We start from the raw sequence: 7,287 nt of genomic DNA on the forward strand, positions 1-7,287 counted from the left end.
GCAGTAAGCGCAAATTTCAAAGCCACAATGACACTTGAAACCCTCATTTAACAAGGGTACATCTGCAACTTAAAGGAGAATTCTGGTACATTTCCCATTAATGGGGCCACTGTGCCTCCATAGGTCATGCTAGCGTAGCCCTCTCCACGTTTGTTGCAGAGAAAGAAACGAGGACTCACACTAAACGGTTTATATTTGGGCGAGCAAAGGGAACTCTCGAAATAAACATGATTTTTACCTGAATCCTAAAGGCAGAAAGTCGCCCCCTGGAACAGCCATGGTGGCTAACTGCCTAGGAATCTACACCAGGTTGAAATGCAGGAGAATTTTCCTGGACACTTTCATAGGTGATTTTCACCCCAAAATTCCTTCAAGTGCCCCCCTGATTATCTTGGGGGGCACTCAGTCGTGCGCTCAGCAGTGGTGGTCCAGCTGACCACGCCAAACCACGAGGGCATAACAACAAAGCAACAATATCAGTGGACTGTTATTATTTATGCATTACTTTTAACTACTTTACACACTGTGCGATAGTTTAATCTAATTTGCATCTTATTTTTATAAGTTGGTCATATGTAATTTGTTAATCAGCAAAGTAACTAGTAACGATAGCCGTCAGATAAATATAGGGGCGTAGAGGTGTAAAGTAAAATTGAAAAACTCAAAACTGTAGATGAGTACTAAAGTGAGTTAGAGGGGCAAGAGGTCAAACCAAATTGATATACAACTTGCTTAAACAAGGTTACCAAGCTTTGGAGCCATTTGCTCCCTAACAGCATGTAAGCAGAAATGGAGAGAAGAGTAATTGTTCACACCTAGAGAGGAGCTCTAATCATTTTTTGTATGGTTATCCGACAAAATGGTATTGTGTTGTGTTATTCTGTCTTTTCTTTCTCTTTTCCTGTCAAAGTTTCCCACACTTTAATCAGTAAACAGATGAAAGTGTGCAGTATTTTACAGGGTCAAAGTCCTTTTACTGCATCACTAACAACACTTTACCTGCTGTGTTTATGAGGGATACTTGCACATTACAAATCCAAGTTAGAAGCTGAAACAGATACACAATCTCTACATCTCAACGTCCATCCCCTCAGTTCCAAAATGTCAGAAGCAATTACCTGGATAGCATAATGCAGGCATTTAGTCAGGATATCTCACGTAATTGAGCCTATTTGGCCAAAATCAAACGGATACATTTAACAGTTCCTCATCACCTTAATGACAGTGACCTCCCTTCTACCCGAAACAAACGCATGGACTCATTAATGAAGCGTCCAGCAGGGGTAAATTGTTTTCATAGGAGCCTGGAGGATTCTCATAAAACAGGAAAAGGAAAACAGCAATGAAAGGTTCGGATGTTCAATTCTCTGCCAGCAGATTGCTGTGTTGTTTTTCATTAAATGTTCATTAGATGAAGTCATGGCTGATGGGTCTTATTATCTTTAACTATTATAAGGTAGTCATTGTTCATTTCCTCTCAGTCTCAGCTTGGGGAGAAAATTGGCTCCGTTGCCTTGGTTTAGGTTTGGGAAGAGGATTGAGGAAAAAAAAAGGAAGGACAAACGCAGGAAGCTCTCACTGTTTTACATCATAACATTTTGATTTAGTCAGCAGGATGTCAGTTTAAACGTTGAGCGGGGTTTTGATGTCTTATTTATTAAACTGAACATGAGTGCGATTATCTGAAAACTGTGTCGATATTTCCATTTAGACTTAAAGGAGAAGTCCAGCTTCACTCACTTTGAAATATCCAGAGTTTGTGGCTCCATTTGATCCACCTCTATCATATAATGTTTATCAGAATGTGCATTTAATCATTTGTGCATTAAAAAAACTGTGTGAAAAAGCCATAAGTAAAACAAATGTTTTGGCCTTGGCTGAAGATGAAAGAAGATGTGATGAAGCTTGATAAAAGCTGTTTTTTTTAAAATAATTCTTAAAGCTGTGGAAGCATCAATAATATGCCTTGTTTTATAAGAGTTACTGTTATCGTTAGTTCATTTAATAATGTCCTCTTTTTATATTTTTGCATATTTCATCACTTAAAGCACAAACAATTATGTGCTTTGAGCTCTCAAAGACTATAAACAGCAATTCGGGACTGAGAAAACGAATCCCAAAAAACACATTGACCACTCATGAATAAACTCATTCATGCAGCGGCGTTGGCCCGAGGACATCATTAGAGTAGTGTAAACACGACGCCAAACAGCTGATGAAACGAGCTGCTGATAGCGAATCAGGAGAGAAGCAGCTGATGCTAATCAGCTAATGTGGACGACCAATTAATGTTGTTGGGACGCTGTCTAAAAACGGTGCAAATGTTATGGAAAAGCAATGTGGTTTCTCTCAACCGTCTTCTACTTCTGCTTTAGCTGGTGATCTCCTACATTTCCCAGGATGCTTTTAAACCCCCCAATAACAAGCATGAAACTTTTAGAGAAGCCAAGTGGGCGGAGCCGCTGGCTCCGGAAGTGATTCTCCTTTTTCTGTGCTCTCGTTCCAGCTTTTTCTTTGAACAATATCCTTCTTGTTGGTGAACACTGAAACACAGGATAAAAACAGGACTCCTGGATAATGTAATGATCATACAGGTTGATCTTAGGACCACCGGCTTTAATTACCTCAACTTCAGCCGCCTCTTAATGCCACAATACCCATGATCGCTGGGCCACCGTTGCCATGGAACAGAGGCGTGAATCAGAGTGTTAGCGAATTCAAAACGCTTAATCATTACAGTTAAGAACCAAACACGGTGCCGTAGTTGCTGAATTCACCAGCAATTGACCTGGAATTTAAACCTGCAGGTTGTGTTTTCAGGTTTCTTTAGCCTTCTCCTACCATAAGCGGCGCACGTAGCAGGCTTTTAGGCGTGTGTTCAGCTATTGGTTACGTTTGTGACGAATATTGAGGCTCCTGCGAAAGATGGTGGAATCAGTGTCTGTGCCTTCTTTAAGTCTCCAGGTTGTCTTTTGCTGTTCATGGAAGTGATTAAATACAGGGGAAAAAAATCACAAAAACGAACCCTGAAATGCACGGTGCATCACCAGTGGCTGCCTGAGAGCCAAACTTCCCTTGAAACCTCAGACAAGTGCGCTGCGCTCATCCATATCCGATGGTTTTATTTTCCTGTCAGTATTCTCTATGTTCCCCTGAAGTGTAGCTTTTGTTCTACTTTCTCCTGTAACCTCCATTCATGAGCTGTCAGTGCGGTCCTTTGTTCTGAACGAACCGCCAGCAATCAAGCAATGATTGACTGGTGCAGCTGATCTGTAAGACACAGCAGCCACGTTGCAGTGGTAGGTCTCTGTAAGCTAATCCTCGGCGCCCCTGGAATGAGCGCCCTGAGAGAAGTGATGGGAAAACCCCCTTTTTCCTCTCAGCTTCGTGCAGACCGTTGTGCCGCAGTCCCACAGTGGGGGCAGGTCGGTTCAGTCCCGCAGCAATGGCAGACGTAACTGTCATGATACGGAGGGGGAATGTAGGTCTATTGTTGAGCTGATAAGGATTGATTGCTGACATGTTGGTGCTGAGGGAGGTAGAATGTCGTGTCACTCCTCAACAGGTTGTTACAATATTTGACCCAGCTGTAGCACAGCTTCAGCCAATCCACCCCTCAGTGTTGTGTGAGACTTTGCTGGTATCTTGTTCAACACACCCTGACCCCAGTTTCCAGTTACTCTGGAGCACTATTCACCAGTTGTTCTGCTGTTATGAAACTCTGCATTCATAAAGCGGCTGCTTATTGTTTCAAAAGGAGAATGGTTGGTAAACTCATCCATTGCTGCACAGTTTGCGTGCAGGTTTAAATTGCTGGCAGAAGTTGAATTTCCCCAACGTCTGTATTTCATCATTTCAGCGAAGACAAAATCGTAGCAGCGATTGATTAAATATATAATTGGCAAGTGTTGCCAAGAAATTGTTTCGCACGTAATCCAGCACAAAACCACAATTTATCATTATTACAGTTTGGTTTTGGTGCGGAATTAAATAAACAAGACATCATGTGTTAGGCAATGAGCCTTAGAGGTGCTAGTGGGAGGATTTTGTCGCATTCGGACAGAGCTACCTGTTTCCCCTTTCCAGCCTTTATGCTAAGCTAAGGCTAGGTCTGATGGCTGTAGCTTTATATTTTCAGTACAGACGTGAGAGTTGAGTCCATCCTCTCATCTACCTCTTAGCAGGAATGTGATACGGAAATATCCCAAATTGTTGAACTACTCCTTTAATTTCTTTAACGAAAGCTACGTGTGGACAAATGACCTACTGTATTTATGCAGTCTACTGAACAGCCTGCATGCATCAGAGGAATCCCACACCTCTCATACCATGTCTTCCTCTAGATCGTCGCTAAGGGAACAGTTTTGAATGAATGTTATCTGACATTATAGCCGGAAAGCACAGGCTAAAATATGCAGCGAGTTTGAATGACAGAGAGTGAGCGGCTCCGTCCAAACTTACTTACAATACTTGTTGCTGCCAGTTTGTCTGAGGGTAAAGCTGGGTACATAGTAAACACATGAAGGTTCGGTTCACCAGGATCGTGCCTGAAACTTTCAACTTGATTCCTAAGGTTTTAGTTTATGGAGGAAATGTATATGAATGGCACAAAACTTCCCTCTGCCTTCCCTATATTAACATATCTTTCTGCTTCTAGCTGTAAAACTCCTCCCGATGACGTAATCTGGAGCAACCCACTCAAACTAAACTTCATTCCTTGCAGGCCTGCCTCGCTGATGTCTGTTGAGATGTCTGCGCGGCAGGTGCCCAACAATGAAGACAGAACTTTCATCAGAGCCTCTTTTATTGATTTATTTTGGAGTTGACGTTGACGATTGCACAGAGGAAGAAGCAGCACAACACTGAGTTTTAGGCTTCACGTGGACATGTGAAAACATATTTCTGGAGCTCTAACAAATGAAAAAAAAAAAAAAACAAGCCAAAGGGACTAAATGGACAGATGATACACTCAATAGCAGAAGAGACTTTGCATGATAATGTGTCGACGTTTTCCATCGCTTGCTCGTCTCTCCATCAGAAGGACACTCTAGCTCTGTCCCTGTTCTGATCCTACTGTCATGCATTTAAATGCTAATGTGTTGGTGTTCACTCGTTCCGGACAATATGGACTGACGCCATAGCTGCATTTGTTTATTCAACACCTGGAAATGCACGGACAAGACTACGTTTTTACTGCGGTCAAATCAGCGCAAAGTGTTTCTCCTCTGATGCACAACATGAACCTTAGCAGTGATCATCTCACCGCCAGACTTGTACTATATGGGCACAGAAGAGAGCATAAAAACGTGTCTTGTTTATAAAGTTATGTACAAGTGGGGCTGAAGTCGTGCTAATAAATCTTGGTCCAGAGTATCTTCACACCACTCTGTTGGTTTTCTTAGCTCTTTAAAAACAAAGCTTCACCTGAATGCTTTGGCTACAATTACACTCATGCACGATAACGCGACATAAAGCTCTTAGGTTAACCTAGTCAATTCCAATAGGTGCATCTCTTACTAAATTAAAGTGACATGAATAATTCATCTGAGAGAGTCGTGTGCTTGTGGCAGTAATGATTAGTAAAAGCTACAGTTGAATATGATATATTTTCCCCTGCCACTTCTGGTTTCAATGTTGTTCAAGGAAATTAACAGCAAATCATATGCTATAAATTCTTCAATAAGACAGACATTCACAAAGATCGGTAAAAAAACAAACATACATAAACAGTTTACAATACTGCTTAGTCCACTCCGAGTCTTTCTGCTTCAGAAACATCACTGACGTACGATGGGCGTGGAACAGGTGCGCTGTGGACACACAGATTCATTTACACATTTGCTGTATAGCAAGAGGAATGCTTAATTAAAATGATGTAAATGATCTGGAACGTTTCTATTACAAGGAAGATTGCACATGGTAACTAAAGATGCGTATAACAATTAAAAAGTCAGTTGCTTTGTATGAAATATAAAACCTATTCATTGTTCAGCACTTGGGTATTTAGCTTATTCCCAATAGCCTCACATATCTCTCTTAGTTATCTCAACGTTATATTGTACTTTACCAGCTCTGTGTACAAATGGAACAGCACAACGGCATCGGTCTCACCTGTATGCAGCATTCACTCCCAGGGCTCAGCACAAGGTCTTGTAGCCCTCTGACCCCCCGCCAGTGCCTGGGTGTAGGGGTTACACTGGTGGTGCGCAGGTCAGGGCACCCACCCAACCCGTTACGAGAGCCCCGACCTGCAAAAATATGCATTATCAACCACCAGAACAGGTTGGGTCGGGAAATGCATTATAAATTATAGTCTGGGTGCAGAAACCCAGGATATTTTCTAGTAGCACAAAACCTGGCTGGTCAGTGTATGTTAGGTGGTGGTTAGGCGGAGCAGAGATAACTGGTTAGGGTACGGTTGGCGTCAGGTGAAGTATCTCAGAAGACCACTGGTAAGAGTTAGGGATAAGGTTTGGTTCAGATTTAGGTAAGGGGAAACACACATTGACCTAGAAACAGTCTTTAGCACGACACCGGTTCTTCATCGTACATATGGATAGAAAGGTTTTAGTTCTTCATCCTCTCCTCCACCATTGTCTCCCAAACCAACCTGAAATGGACGTTGCGGACCTAGAGGGTTTTGACTGTTCGCCACGGTGCTCTCGCAGTATTTTGGCTTGTGTGAGACCCTTGGTAAATTTGCAGTGATCTGCATAACTCACTCCAGCGCGCTGTTTGTTTTTGTGATCCTCAGACACTGGTACAATACAACTGGACTCTGTGGCGAGTGAAAAAAAAACATGCTGTAAAAGAACAAAAGCCTCTCACAGAGATATGATGCTGGTCAGTGTCAACTTGTCTGCTAAAACGGTCGCTAGCCTGGGAAACGAATGCCCTGCCAGTCTTCCATAAACACACCACCACTGGAGGAGGCCCCATGGAAAGTACCCATAAAAGGAGTGGCCTAGGAGCGCTCTGGCAGGGACTGAGCGCAATGCATGCTGGTTCTTGTAGGATTTTTTGAGTATACAACCTTTCCAGCCTTTTCCTTAGTTTCTCTAATTATAAGGCGGCAACTTGAAAAATAATTGCACGTCTACTACAAAGGTCACCTAGTTTTAGGAAAAGAAAACAGTATAATGTACTATACTGTTATCCAGTAAGTTCAGCTGACTACACAAAAAATGATACCACCAGTGACATAATACTGCATGTGAAAAGTTCTCCCAAAACTCTCCCTCTGTCTACAATATAAGTCTTTAATTTGTTTCATGTGTATACATGTAT

General features: G+C 42.2%; 1 long non-coding RNA gene across 1 annotated transcript; it reads right to left on the minus strand.

Moving 5' to 3' along the window:
* Positions 1 to 4,798: 4,798 nt before the first annotated feature.
* LOC120802037 lies at positions 4,799 to 6,955 on the minus strand. Its single transcript, XR_005709162.1, has 3 exons — positions 6,611 to 6,955; positions 6,112 to 6,248; positions 4,799 to 5,810 (listed from the first exon to the last, which is right to left on the minus strand). It is a non-coding gene; the product is annotated as an uncharacterized LOC120802037 (long non-coding RNA).
* Between the last annotated feature and the right edge of the window lie 332 nt (positions 6,956 to 7,287).

This window comes from Xiphias gladius, chromosome 2 (genome assembly GCF_016859285.1).
Source record: "Xiphias gladius isolate SHS-SW01 ecotype Sanya breed wild chromosome 2, ASM1685928v1, whole genome shotgun sequence".
Lineage (NCBI taxonomy): Eukaryota > Metazoa > Chordata > Actinopteri > Istiophoriformes > Xiphiidae > Xiphias > Xiphias gladius.